The sequence below is a fragment of the Pholcus phalangioides genome, unplaced genomic scaffold (genome assembly GCF_987345545.1).
Source record: "Pholcus phalangioides strain wild (caught in Gottingen) unplaced genomic scaffold, Ppha-v1.0 ptg000024l_1, whole genome shotgun sequence".
In the NCBI taxonomy this organism is placed as follows: Eukaryota; Metazoa; Arthropoda; class Arachnida; order Araneae; family Pholcidae; genus Pholcus; species Pholcus phalangioides.
The window spans coordinates 20,362,512-20,376,955 of record NW_028301616.1 but is presented as its reverse complement, the minus strand read 5'-3'; positions in this window follow the sequence as shown (position 1 = coordinate 20,376,955).

Sequence of the window (14,444 nt, the reverse complement as noted above, 5' to 3'; positions counted from 1 at the left end):
GGAGTGGATTTGAGAATAATCTCGCATCGTCATGGCAAAACTCACGTCGAATTACGTCATTGCGAATGACGTTCCATAAAAGAAAAAAAAAAGATGAATTTCTTCTCGTTTCCTAACGTTTTCTTGCTCCTGTTATTTTTAGGTCACGTGAAACACCATAATTGTGTGATAAAAGCTCTCTTGTCCCACCTCTTTTTCATTTTCAACTTTGTGTGTGTGTGTGTGTGTGTGTGTGATGTGCAATAGCCGGAGCAAAAAAAAAAAAAAGACCTTATTGCAAAACTGCTGAGTTAGTGTCGCTTCAACATCGAAGCCGGGAAAAGAGGGCGCAATTTCCAGCGCAATTACAGTAGGAGAGATACATAGAGATACATTCGAGAGTGTATTTCATAGAGATGGAATTCACTCTCGTGAAAAATCCGTCTTTCCCAATATCTCTTTGCATGTGAGGCTGTGGCAACATCGAAAAAGTAGCTGAAATCATCGGATCGTTCTTTGAATACAGTCAGATTCGCATTTATGGTTTTGGCGCCCTTTTCCCATTCCAGTCTAATTTCCTTGAATATACTTTCCTCGAGTTCGACACCCCTGTGCTATAGCCCGCTTGGCCTCCCTCCACTCCTGCAAGTACACCTATCAGGGGAGTAGCCAGAAATTTCGTTCTTGGGGACCAAAGTGATAGAACAATAGATTTTGCCATCTTTTTCCCCTTTTTTCGGCCATTTTCTTACATTTCGGGGGGGGGGGGAGGACCAGACCCCAATTCCCCCTCCCCCGCTACACCCTTGACACCTATGTCTCTAAGGGCCGTATTCACCGACGTGGTTTAAACCATAGTCACAATTTTTGGATAAGAGATCAAAATAGATTGGTTAAAAACCAGAATTTAACCAATCCGTGACGATCTCTTATCAAAAAATTGCGACTATGGTTTAAACCATGTCGGTGAATACCGTCCTTAGTCACTGTTTTGTGCACTCCCATGCTCACACACTCTTTATGTCACTCATTTAGTCGCTCACGTGCTTACACACCGTTTTATCATTCACATCCTTGCAAATTGTTTCGGTCACTCACGTGCTTGAACAGCATTAAATAGAAGATGAGCACAGAAGCACATTTATGTTTTGACGCCTGCGGGCCACACGAATTTAGGTGCCCTTCCTCCATTCTAGTCTAATTTTCTTGACTATTCTTCCGTCCTCAAATTCGACACCCTGTGCTATAATCCATTTGGCTTCCCTCCACTCCTGCAGGTACACCTGTGTTTCTAAGTCAATCTTTTGTACACTCCTATGCTCACACACGCTTTAAGTCACTCATTTAGTCACTCCCGTGCTTGCACACTGTTTTGGTCACTTACCTGCTTTCACATTGTTTTGGTCACTTACCTGCTTTCACATTGTTTTGGTCACTCACCTGCTTGAACAGCATTAAATAGAAGATGAGCACAAAGGGGCATTTATGTTTTTTCCTCCTGCGGGCCACACGAATTTCGGCACCCTTCCTCTATTCTAGTTTAATTTTCTTGACTACTCTTCACTTCTCGAATTCGACACCCTGTGCTATAACCCGCTTGGCCTCCCTCCACTCCTGCAAGTACACCCGTGTTTCTAAGTCAATCTTTCGTTCACTCCCATGCTCACACACGGTTTAAGGTTTAAGTCACTCATTTAGTCACTCACGTGCTCGCACACTGGTCATTCACATGCTTGCACACTCTCTAGGTCACATTTTTGAACATTCACGTGTTTACACATGCTCTAAGTCTTTGACTGACCTGGTCTCTCATTCTGTATTTCCCTCTTTAGTCATTCACATAATAATAATAACGTGATCTTCACGTATTCCCAAGGGATCAGCATGATCCATCCAGGGAATTTGTTAGTGTTAGTAGACATCCATCCCCGAACCGGGATTCGAACCCAGATCTGCACAGTGAGAAGCTAGTTCCCTAACCACTCGACTGCCAGGCGGCAACTTTCGACATGCTTTCACACTCTCTAGGTCACTCTTTTGGTCATTCCCGTGCTTGCAAGAGCTCTAGGTCATTCAGTAAATACTGGTCCCCTCGTTCGGTATTCATTCACATGCTTGCTCACGCTCCAAGTCACTCTTTTAATCATTCATATGCTCGCAAACTATCTAGGTCACTATTTTGATCACGCACTGACCTAGCCCCTCACTGTCTCGGCAGAGGCGGGTTTATTAAGGGTTATACAAATTTTGCCTCCCTTCTCCCGTTTTACTAATTTTATTGGCTAATCGTTCCTCAAATTTGCTGCCCTGGATTATATCTCGCTAAGCCCCCCCCCCAACCCGTAAATACGCCACCGAATACACTCACACTCGGTTATAACGACCTCGTTTGTAATCGCACTTTGGCTATAACGTCAATAATTGGTGGTCTGAACGGATTTCCATAGAGAACAATGTTAATTAATCTTGCTTTTACGTCGAGAAAAAGCAACAACCACCCTCGGATATAACGACAGAATTTTTGTCATTTTTTTCCTTAAGTTTCAATAACGTTTTCAAAGAAATTCCAAGATAAGAGATGATCATATATCCATCAGAGACACCGACATGATGAAAACATTTGGAGGGTTGAATGTTGTAAGTCGTCCCGTATACACAGGACCAAGTACATGCACCGGAGAAAGGGTGTCTGTGCATTGTGTTGTATATTCATTCATTATTGGGGGGTGGAGCTCAAATAGCCTCAGCGCCTATACTTCCAGGGAATGTTCGTCTATTGTTCTATTTATACCTAACGTTAGGAAAAAGATTCACTGCATGTTAGACCTTCCGGCTTGCTCATTGGCACGATATACAGGGTAGACAAAAAGTCCGTCTAAACTTTAAAAATGAATAAAAACTGGAAAAATAACCGAAATTAAAAACGGTTTGCAGGGTTAGCATCGCTAGGTCACGGGAATTTTTTTTACACAGGGAAAAAAATAACTCAAAAAACGGCCGATGGGTGGTGCTGACGAAAACAAGTCAAAGAAAGGATACGCAAATAACGAACAGAATGCTTCCAAATCGTTTATTACAGCAGCATGCGTTCCCCATGACCACCACCATAGGGGTTACTCATTGCTAGCGAGTCACAAATCCAGCAACGGCAGAGTGCAGCAGGTCCATATGCACGGTTTACAACGGTGAACTGGTTGCATAGGCGGCGACAGACTTGGAAGTCTGGGGGGCACGGTCATTATTGCTGGGGGGGGGGCACGATGATGATGTCAATTCATATATAGATATATACATTAGATCTGTCCACTCCACTTTTGGAGCTGGAGGGCAATGCCCCCCCTCCCCCTCCCGTATCTCCATCCATGACTGGTAGTGGATTGGGAGCGCAAGTTCTCATAGCCGTCTCATTTGCATATTTCCACCGATGTCGCTCGTACCAGCGCCACCTATCGACTGTATTTTTAGTTATTTTTTCTCGTCTAAAAAAATTACCGTGACCTAGTGATGCTAACCCTGCAAACCGTTTTTTATTTCGGTTATTACTTATTTTTCCGGTTTTTATTAATTTTTAAACTTTCGACGCACTTTTTGCCTACCCTGCACAATCAGACTTCAGTATCGATGATTCGGAGAACAATTCAATTGCCATATTACAACGTTAGTATAGTTTGTATATTGAAAAGTAATGAACGATCGATATTGATGAAGTTTCCCGAATAAAATAGAAGTAAAAAATGAAATTAAATTTTACATTCAATTACAATGATCACGAGACCCACACAAGACTTGTTACTTATTATAAGGAAATTTGGCGCCCTCTATTGGGTCAACACAGGACAAAAGTAAAATAATTAAATGTACGTATAGAAGACAATTTGAATACTCTTGGATGCCAGTACCTACTCGCTCTTAGCGACCGAGTGGTGCAGTGGTAAGATGCTCGTCTTCCAACAATGGGTTTGAATCCGGGGAAGAACACATCAGAAATAAGTTCTTTACCTAACGAGCCTGTGGCCAGCACCAGTAGATGGCGCCTTCATTTACCACCCAACTGTACTGGTTAGAAATTGCCGTATGGCTAAGGTGACCACATACGTCCCGTTTTCCCGAGACAGTACCGGTTTTTCTGGCTATCCTAATTTTTTTGCAAAAATGTCCCGGTTTTTCAAGTATTTTCAACGGAAATAACTTGGCTTTTTTTTCCTTCAAACCAACTATTAAAATTGCCTTTCCCAACTCGGAAAATACATTACGATAATTACAACTACAAGTACGAATACTCATCTCACATATTTGTCTTGTTTTTTTTTAAATTGCAATTTAAAGTGGCACTTCATTTCCCGCTATTAGCGACTTTTCTGCCATTTCTCCACAAGTTAGCAACTTTGTTCACTTTTGGCCTCATTTTTCGCGATAATTAGCATTGTGCCGAATTTTCCCGTATTTCGAAGCCCAATTTCCAATATTTTTCTCGAGCGAAATATGGTCAGCTTACGTACGGCAATATATGCCCGGAGCTGGTGCAGGGTAAAATAGTACCTGCTTTCAAATGTATTTGAAAGTGGGCATAGTGCCTACATATAATCATTGTAGTATATCTTGACTTTGCAACATATTTTCCATTATTCCAAATGTTTCATTCAATAAAACATTACGCGTTTAGTAGTTGCTGTGTATTAACAGTTGACGTATGGAGCATAATATTCGATTAAGCGGGGAAAAGTCGTTGAAATTATCATACTTAAGCGGGAAGCAACAATACCCCTTTGAAGTGGGGTATCGATTATTAGATTAAGCGGAGCCGACTACATTAAAGCCAACAGACTAAATTCAATTCAACAAGTATAAAAAAACTAATTTATGAGGGGGGGGGGCCCTGGATAAAACGGGAGGGGGGCTTCACAAGAATTTAAAATGATCCAAAGGGGCATAAGTTAATGAAGGTTAAGGAAACACTGCGCAACTATCGCACTGAAACACTCTTATTTTCATGTCGCTTAGTTTTCGGTCCAGGGACCTTTAAACTGAAGGACGTTCAACTTCAAAACGACTGAATAAAAGACCCCGACGATTTCAGCAAGAATACTAAAGTATTTTCGTCCTGAAAGGTTTCGGAAACCGAAAAAAGAAAAAGAGCTTGCGAAACCGTGTTGTCTTGCAGTACAAGCCTCAAAAGACCAAGCATTTGAAGCACAGAACCAACGACCTTGACCATGGATAATGATAATAAAAGAGGGGGGGGGAAACAATAGGATTTCCCAATTTCCCCTCGATTTTATGTTACCGAAGACAGAAAAGCAATATTCCGCTCGTGCATTTCATTTTTCCTCGGTTTCAAGCCCGCGCGAAACAAAAAAAAAACACAAGAAGACCGCCGTGGTACAGCTGTTAAGCTGTGCAAAGTTTGTTCGTTAATTACATCACGTATACATTTCCTCGTCTTGCAAAAATTGCACCATTTTACTCAAAGTGTTTGGCCATTAAATGCAAAAACCACAGGAGAAAAAAAATTATCTTTCCGCGTCCAAGTTGGCGTCCACGATAACGACTACGGTGATGCAATGTTTCTCACTCAGCACATCATGCCTATATCATAGACATGGAAGCAGGGCCGCCCTCGGGGCCGGAACTAGAGGGGCAAAGGGGCATCTACCTCGGGTGGCAAATTTTAAGTAGGAACAAAAGCACTGTTATAAATCGTCATTTACAGTGATGGAGGCGACAAAAGTCATGTTTGCACCTTCCACAAAAATCCTAGTTACGGCCCTGACCACCCTTACCATAGTAGCCCCTATAACTTCGGGTCGCCGTAGTGTCAATTGTACAGTCGAATCACGTTTTAGCGAATACCGTTGTAGCGAAAATCTCGTTTTAATGAACATTTTTCTAATCCTCCAAATAAGTTTACTATAACGAAGTTTCGTTATAACAAAGATTTCTGCGGTCTCTTGGAGTTCGTTATAACGGGATTCGACTGTATTGGTTTTGTAAGGGGAGGCGAATTCGACCTCTAAAAATTCGTACATTATCACATAATACAATGCAATGTATAAGGAATGCTGAAAAATATAAATGCAAAAAAAATATAGACACATTTGTTAATGAAAATTAACACAAATATTAATGAAAATTTCGAATTGAGGAGAAATGAAAAAAAATACGATTAATAAAAGAAATAAATTCACAAATTAATGAAAATTAGTACGTAATGAAAACAAATGAAAATTTGCAGTGGTGAATTAAAAATAAGAAAAACAGTTGAAAAATATGCCAGCTGAATATCCAGAATTAATGAAATAAATAATTCCAGAATCGATGAAAATTCAGAATTAATGAAATAAATAATTCTAGATATCGATGAAAATTCAGAATTAATAAAGAAATAATTCCAGGCCACCAGTCAAAATTCAAAATTAACGGGAAAAAATAATTCTAGTATCGACGAAAACTCTCAAAATTTCAGAATTAATGAAAATTCAGAATTCCAGAATTAATGAAAATTCAGAATTCCAGAATTAATGAAAATTCAGAATTCCAGAATTAATGAAAATTCAGAATTCGATAATTAAAGAAAATTCAGAATTCAAGAATTAATGGAAATTCAGAATTCAAGAATTAATGAAAATTGAGAATCCAGAATTAATTAAAATTGAGAATCCAGAATTAATGAAAATTGAGAATCCAGAATCAATGAAAGAAATAATCTTACAGTGAAAATCCAAAATTAATGAAAGAAATAATCTTACAGTGAAAATCCAAAATTAATGAAAGAAATAATTCTACAATGAAAATCCAAAATTAATGAAAGAAAAGATGGAATTTAGAATTCCAGAATAAAATATAGATATAATTCAGAATTTCAGATCAGATAAAATTCAGAATTTTAGAGGATATAAAATTCAGTATTCCAGAATTTATGAAACCAGAAAAATGAAATGATGAAAGAGATGATAAACACACGATTACGATCACGGTGATGCAATATTTCTCGCTCTGCACATCATGCCTAGATTTATGAGACATGGAAAGACGCTGGACATGTTTTACATTTCAATTGGCATTCATGATTCCCGGCGCAATAAAAAATAAAAAAAAAGGTTCTAGAAAGTTCTATTCGTATGAATATATGCTAATTCGATCTCCAAAAATAACAAAAAAAAAACTCTCAATATCATTAACAGAATCAATTATACATGCAATTTTTTTTTTTAATCGTAGGGCAACCAAAAGAAACAAGGGACGTGACGCCATTACAGCGTCTCTCTCTCTTTCTATCATTGCGTCATAGGAAATATATTAAAATAGCGATAATAAAACCCTTGATTGTTTTGGCATGATTTGGCAATTTTGTACATCATTTTAATGGACACGCGCAAAGGAAACAGAAATCATTTTCTGTATCGAAAAATTTATTACAAAATGATCAAATTTAGAATTTTAGATCAGATAAAATTTAAAATTGAAAAACATATATAACTTTTAGAATTAAAAAAGATAAAGTTTTGAATTGAAAAACAGAAAAAATTTAGAATTAAGAAACAGATGAAATTTGAAATTTAAAAAAAAGATAAAATTTAAACAGATAAAATTTGAAAATGAAAAACATAAAATTGAGAATTAAAAAAGCAGATAAAATTTAGAATTCAAAAAAAGATAAAATTTAAACAGATAAAATTTAGAATTTAAAAAAAGATAAAATTTAGAATTAAGAAACAAAATTTAGAATTAAAAAACAAAATTTAGAATTAAAAAACAATATTTAGAATTAAAAAACAAAATTTATAATTAAGAAACAGATGAAATTTGGAATTTAAAAAAAGATAAAATTTAGAATTAAAGAAAAGATAAAATTTAGAATTAAAGAAAACATAAAATTTAGGTGACATGAATGTCACTCTCCACTTGTTAATACAAGATATACGGAAGACTGGATGTTGTGAAGATATTTATTATTTGAGATGTTAATTTTTTAAGGAAGGAAAAAACTCATCTCTGCCTCTACCGGGAGTCGATCCCGGGTCCCTCGATTGGCGAACGAGTGCTCTGACAAAAAAAAAAATTAACATCTCAAATAATAAATATCTTCACAACATCCAGTCTTCCGTATATCTTGTATAAAATTTAGAATTAAAAACAGATGAAATTTATAAATAGAAAACAGGTTAAATTATAGAAATTAACTTAAGTTTCAAATAAACTTAAGTTAATTTCAATTGTTTGTTGTTCAATTGAATTGTTTTTCAATTAAACTTAAGTGTTAATTAATTTAATTAAGTTTAAATTAATTTAAGTTTAGAATTATAAAAATATAAAATTCAGAATTAAAAAAAGATAAATTTCAAAATTTTAGATCAAAAAATTTCAAGTGCAGCGAAAAGACAATGTTCGGGAAAGACATATTCAGATATTTAGATCCAGAATTGGTGAAAACTCCAAATTCAAGAATTGAAAAATTTAGAGTGGTGGAGAATTCAGAACTGAAGAAAATCTTAAATTAATAAAAAAAATAATAATTTCAAAACGAATGAAAAAAATGACTTCAAAACTAATGAAAATTACGACCTAATGAAAGAAATTATCTGAGAACCAAGGAAAATTTACAATTGGTGAAATGAAAAATAACAAAATATAATGTTTAAAGAAATAATTCCAGCTCAAAAATTCAAAACTAATGAAAGAAGTGTTTCTAGAATATAAGAGATAGAATTCAGAATTCTAGAAATGATAAAAATTCAGAATTAATTAACGAATGATAAGAAATAATTCAGAATTAATTAACGAATGATAAGAAATAATTCCGGAATAAATGAAAGAAATGATTCCAGAATTCCAAAATTAATGAAGATTCAGAATTTCAAAATTAACGAAAAAAATTAATTCTAGAATTAATGATAGAAATGCAATAATACAGTCGAATCCCGTTTTAACGAATACCGTTATAGTGAAAATTTCGTTTTAACGAACACTTTTCTAATCCCCAAAATAAGTTTACATAGAACAATGCTAGGTAACGTGGAATTCCTTTATAACGAATTTTGGATACAACGAAGTGATTCCTCCGGTCTCTTGGCGTTCGTAATAACGGGATTCGACTGTATAGGAAGATAACATTTTTGACTTTTGATTTGACATTCGTGGTCCCCTCAGTGCCGTCTTAAACGCATGTTCCCATCCGGGCATGACCCGGGGGCCGCATGTAGACGGGGAGCTTCAAAAATTGAAATCTCGTTGAACTTTTAGGTAATGCCAGTATAGGCGGGGATAGACTTGGAAGTCTGGGGGGGGGGGCACACTCCACTTTTGACGCTGAGGGCATTCCCCCCGCCTCCCCCCCCCCCGTATCGCCGCCCATGTTTGCCAGGTACGATACGACCCCAGAAAAATCAGTTGGGCCGCTGGCCGATCATGCCCTTAAGATGGCCAGGGGCGTATCCAGAAATTTCATTCGTGGGGTGGGGGGACACTTTCATTTCGGGGGACCAAAGTGATAGAGCAATAGATTTGGCCGTATTTTTCCTTTTTTTCCGTCATTTTCTCACATTTCGGGGGGGGGGAGACCAGACCCCCAAGTCCCCCCCCCCCCTCGCTACGCCCTTGAAGACGGCCCTAGATCCCGGCGAAGTGAATATAAAATATTCTAGAAAGTTCTATTCGCATGAATATGCTAATTCCATCTCCAAAAATAACATAAAAGGGGGGCTCCAATATCATTAACAGAATCAATTATACATGCAATTTTTTTTATACGGCAGGGTTGTAATCTAAAGAGACAAGAGACGTGACGCCATTGGCGCGTCTCTCTCTTTCTCCCATGATTCCATTGCGTCATAGGAAATATATTAAAATAATAATAAAATCCTTGAATGTTTTGGCAGGATTTCGCAATTTTCTGTATCACTTTTTTTTTACGGACACGCGGACCGAAATAAAAAGCGCCCTTTTTTTTTCCTACCAAAATTTCAAGAGATGATGATGATACGAGAGGGTTTGAAAGTCGATAATATTCACACATCCAATTAAATGGCGATAGTGTAGAGAAAAAAGTAAAAAAAAATGGCTGTCGATAGATAAAGTATTGCAAAATGATTGCAAATCATTATTATTATTATTTGGACGGGATGTGGCGTTATATTATTTTATTTCATTGTCCGTATTCATCATGCGTCGGTTGTTGACTTCCCATAATGCAATCCGATTGCAATGAAAAACAAAAGAAAAAGCAGGTTTTTCGGCAGTTTTTATATTCGTAGGGATTTTATTTTTCTTTTCGTTCCTAACGTCTGGGCATTTTAGGGATTTTTTGGAATTATTTATTTATCCCTATCTTTTATGTAATTTTTTTTCCCCCGATTTTATTATTATTATTATTATTAATATTGTTATTGCGTGGTGTGGTGGTGGGTTTCCATTGAATATTTCTTTGATGTACGAGAGACATTTCCCCCCAGTAACGGTTTATGAATCCGTTGTGCAATGGTTTAATAATTGTGACTCATGGAGACGGATTTGCGGTGACTTGAAGGTTCGGACGTGGTGACCAATTCGAGGAAATGACGATTAATGAATTAAAATATAAAGGAAATGATTATCATGGACGGTGATGAGACAGAGGTGGGCGATTCATTGACTTTTTCTAAGGGGGAGGTATATTCAAAAGTGTATTTACTGGGGTGGGGGTGCTAAGATGAGTATAGTCCAGGGCGACAAATTCGAAGGAGCGGAAAATTTGAAAGATGAGTTATCAAAGAAATTAGTAGAATGGGAGAAGGATGACAAAATTTGTATAGCCCACCATAAATCCCCTCGCCTCTACCCTGAAAGTGAGGAGACTAGGTCAGTGTGTGACCCCAGAGAGCAAGGGACCAGGTTGGTGAGTGACCTAAAGACCAGGTCGGTGAGTGGCCGACCAAAAGAGTGACGAAGAGAGCTGGGGGGGGGGGGACCAGGTCAGTGAGCAACGAAAAAAGTGACCCAGAGCGTATGCAAGCACGTAAGGACCAAATAAGTGGCTTAGAGAGTGAGGGACCAGAACAATGGTCAACGAAAAAAGGGACCTGTGTGTACATGGGAGTGACGAAAAGAAATAAGACCGTCTAGACAGCGATGGACCAGGTCAGTGAATGACCAAAAGAGGGAATTAGAGCGTGTGCAAGCTTGTGAATGACCAAAAGAGTGGCCCAGACAGCAAAGAACAAGATCAACGAGTGACCAAAAGAGTGTGTGAACATGGGAGTGACCAAAGGAGTGACCTAGAGAGTGAGGGACCAAATCAGTGAGCAATCAAAAGAGTGATCCGGATCGTATGCAAGCACATGAATGACTGAAAGAGTGATTTAGCGAGGGACCAGGAGAGTAAGCGAGCTAGAGAATGTGCTGCAAGCACAAGAATGGCCAAAAGAGCGAGGGACCACGACAGTGAGTGACCAAAAGAGGGATCTAAAGAGGGGACTAGGTCAGTGAGTTACCAAAAGAGGGACGCAGAGCATGTGCAAACGCGTAAATGGCCAAAAGAATGACGCAGACAGCAAAGAACCAGGTCAGTGATTGACCAAAAGAGTGACTTATAGAGTGTATGAACATTGAAGTGATCAAAAACGTGGCCTATAGAAGTGTGTGAACATGGGGAGTGATCAAAATGACTTGGAGAGTGGAGAGCCTGGTCAGTGAGCGACCAAAAGAGTGATCTGGAACGTGTGTACGCAAAGGATTGTCCAAAAGAGGGACTTAGACTCAGAGGTACATATTTACAGGGGCGGTGGGCTATCCGTACTAGGGACCAAGGCGGTAAAATTGAAAAATGAGGGATCAAGAAAATTATAAAAATGAGAGAAGGGAGGAAACATTTGTGTGGCTCACAAGTGACAAAACCGTAAATGCACCTCTGGGTCAATGAGGCATACTCTTGTGGTCAACGCTGTCTGTCACCAACGGATAAGTGTTATTGTCTCAGGATATATTTCACTTGTCATGTCCACCTTTTTGTTAGGATTCAGCCTCATTAAAATTGTAATAATGTTATGAAGTCATTCCCAATAAAAGTTTTTTTTCTCCTGAAATTTCTGGCTCTTTTTGCACGTTTCTGGATTTCTCCGACCTTGTCTTTTTTTGATTTAAGCCCCACTTTTACACTTTAATGAATGTTGCTCCTCTCGCTTCTTTTGCTTTTTCAGAAATTTCGCCACTTCTGTCCTTTTTCCTAGTTTCTGTCTACCCTTTTCTTTTTTCTGAATTTCGGCCTCTTTACCTTTGCTTTTATTCTAATTCCAACCCCCCACAATAGAATACGGGAGCGCGCACACACAGCATCCCTGATAATAATGAACTAAAGGATGACTGAAACAGGCGCGGTGCATTACGCGATATCTCAAGAAATGGGGTCAATATTGAACAATTAATCACGATCGTTGCTTAATTGCCAAAAAAATTGCTAACCATTAGAAGAAAATTACCAATGAGCGTTAAAAATAAAGCAATAAGCTCTATTTTGAACTCAATCCTACCACATCAAATCGACGGTGAATTAAAATGATTTGCAGATCCCGCTTATAACATTTTCAAAAAACCGTCATGAAGGGACGTTGTAGGCGAGCAAACGCTTTAACCGAATGTCTTACTGAGAATTAGTTTGAGTTGAGAAAACAAGTGTCGTATTAAACGAAAAAACGTTCTGCACACTAATGTGGCTGAATATTCCGTTTTTAATATAAAAAAAAATAATGCACACAACACACGAGAGATAAGTATGCTTAGAATATTTCATATCTTCAAAAAAGGGTGGTTGATGACGTAAGCAACCTTTAAACTCCCCTCCTCCCCTTGTCATCAAAAGTCAGCAAATCCGAACCCCCCCCCCGATGCTGACGTAATACTTGAATGACCCATAGAAAAAGGGTAGCTGGAGGAGGTGGGGGGAAACGGAAACCTGCTCACCTCTCATTTTTACTTCATTTCCCCCATTTGTCAACAATGATACCGGGTTTTGACATTTATCTCAGCTAGTTCAACTGCATGACGTTCATATTATTGTTGCCAAAAGCTTGTACGTGAAGTAGGTTTATAGATTGAATTAATATTCACGAAAACGTTCGACAAGAAAAACTTTTCTCTAATGAAAACTTATCTTTCAAAGAGGTTTCATTCTATTTCTTTTATAGTAAACAAAGTTTTGCGAATGTTCCAAAGGTTTAAGATGGGCAAAGTGTAAATACGGGACAAAACGGGGGAGGGGGGACATTTACACCAAAAAAAAAAATAGAGGACGACTAAAATTATGAAAAATACGGGACGTATGGTCACTCTGTTCGCATTTGTGTTACGTAGAGAAAAATAACCATTTCATGATTTTCACATTTCATGTAGGAAAAAATCATATCGAAGAGCTTGTTGTGATAATTAATAAAATATTAACTTTTTTCATAAAATATTATTATCTCATACTTTGACTAAATTAATTAACTAATTAATAATTATCAATACTCCTCCGTTATTTGAAGATAAACATTGGAAGAAGAATAACACGAGAAAAAATTAGTTTCACTTTGCAAATTAATTTTCTCACAATCGTCTGCTTGACCTCGCTCAGTCGTCTGCTTCCACGCATTGATCGTTAGTCCGTTATTATTGATGAGCGAGTGGCCAATCGCAGCGGAAACTTCCATGGATTTCTGGAGTGTAACGCGTTCGCGGATTCGTCGGCGCGTCGCTGTAGGCGTGGCTCGGAATGAGTTGCATAACTGATGCAATTTTTCTAACATTGCGTATTGCGTGACTGTGAAGCTATGTGCAATACCATTACTGTATTGCGAGCAGAGTCGTTTTCATTCAATGACCTGCATTCCTCGACCGGGAACTTCTCCTCAACAGATGTACGAATTGGATCGGAATTTTATTGCTGGTAAGGAAAAAGTTATAATTTCACCACTGTAATAATTATTATTTAAGTGTTTTCTTCTAGTTCGCCACTTATTAACGGAACTTGTCGTCGAAATTTGAATGAAATCGTTGAACGTTGATACCATTGCTCGCGATAAATTTGGATTGGGGGTAGTGGCGTCGGAGCCGGGGGTGCTGTGGGTGCTCGAGCACCTACGGTGATTTGTGACATCGGTGTCGGCACCACCAGAAAAGATTCAGAAATAAAAATTTTGTATGTAAAGGCTCAACCCACGCGCGGCGTCATTTAGAGGGGTGCAACGGCCCCCCGACCTTTGAAAATACACTAAAAATGGTGTATATATATATATATATATACATTGATTACATGTTCCTTGCCCCCCCCCCCAGAAAAAGTTTGCCCCCCCCCCCCCGGAAAAAAACGAAAAGTTTACGGCCCTGAACCCACGGATGTATTCCGATACCCTTGCATATGAATGATCAAAGGAAGTAACTTGGGGATAGTGGCTTAGAGGCCGGGGATGCTGAAGCAACAACGGTAATTTATGGCATAGGTCTGAGCACCTTGAATT